Raw genomic sequence first — 1,058 nt, 5'->3', positions numbered from 1 at the left:
GTACATACACACAATGGAATACTATGCAACCCTAAAGAATAATGTAGAATCTGCAAAACACCGCATAACATGGATGAACTTGGAGGACATTGTGCTGAGTGAAGTAAGTCAATCACAAAAGGACAAATATTGTATTAGTCCATTATTGTATAAGTCGAGGAAATGTTTATCTATGGAAGGACATGTTCTTTGTTGGTTACCAGGGGTGGGAGGGGAGGGGAGGGGAGGGAACACTGTTAGATAGAGATATATATTGATTTGGGTGAAAGAAGGGCAATGTACCAAATGTGAGTTGTTATTATAGTGGCATTGAGGAAGAGAAAGACTTAAAGAGGTATGTGGGAGATATAGACAACAAAGATAACCCTTACAGTATGGCATTGTCAATGAAGGCAAACATGGGTATATTGGTAGATAGATGGGTGGACAGACTGAAGTGTAGTAGGTTATCTCTATGAAGTGGGGAGTGTACCCAAGAACATGTATAGGGTTGGCAGACAGTGATCCTATAGGTTTATGTGTATGATCTGAATTCCCAGGTGTATAGTATAGCTGACAAAGGGCAAGGTCATAGTCACTGCTTGGTCACAGCCAGCTACCCAGAGGGACCAAGTAGTTGAACCTGTGGGCTTGGTACAATAGTCACAGGGGGCATTAAGCTCAATTGGCATAACATAGTACACAAAACATTGTTCCACCTCCTACTTTGACGAGTAGTGACTGGGGTCTTCAAAGTTTGCAAGCTGTCATCTAGATGCAACAATGGGTCTCTCCTCATCCAGAGCAAAGAAGAATGAAGATAAACCAAAAAATCATGGAAAAAATTAGTCCTAGTGACTGGTACACCATCCGATCTTCAGCCTATACGACTATGAGACCAGAAGACCTAGATGGTGCCCGGCTACCAATGTCAGCCACTTGGAAAGGGATCTGTGAAGGTGATCCTGGATAGAGAGGGAGAACAATGTGGAACAAAACTCAAAATCATTTGGAGAAAAAATAAGGGGGGGGAGGGACCAAGCTTGCTGGTCCGATAGAGCCTGGTGGAACCACTGAGA

The 1,058-nt window shown here is 43.0% G+C and overlaps 1 protein-coding gene across 1 annotated transcript in view; it reads left to right on the top strand.

Moving 5' to 3' along the window:
• Positions 1-1,058, top strand: part of LOC103198537 (poly [ADP-ribose] polymerase tankyrase-1) — a 326,026-nt gene that overhangs the window by 307,784 nt on the left and 17,184 nt on the right. The window lies entirely within an intron of this gene.

Source organism: Orycteropus afer, unplaced genomic scaffold (assembly GCF_000298275.1).
Source record: "Orycteropus afer afer isolate SDZICR_OR568_19922 unplaced genomic scaffold, OryAfe1.0 scaffold00095, whole genome shotgun sequence".
In the NCBI taxonomy this organism is placed as follows: Eukaryota; Metazoa; Chordata; class Mammalia; order Tubulidentata; family Orycteropodidae; genus Orycteropus; species Orycteropus afer.
This window is presented reverse-complemented; position numbering and strand designations above follow the sequence as displayed.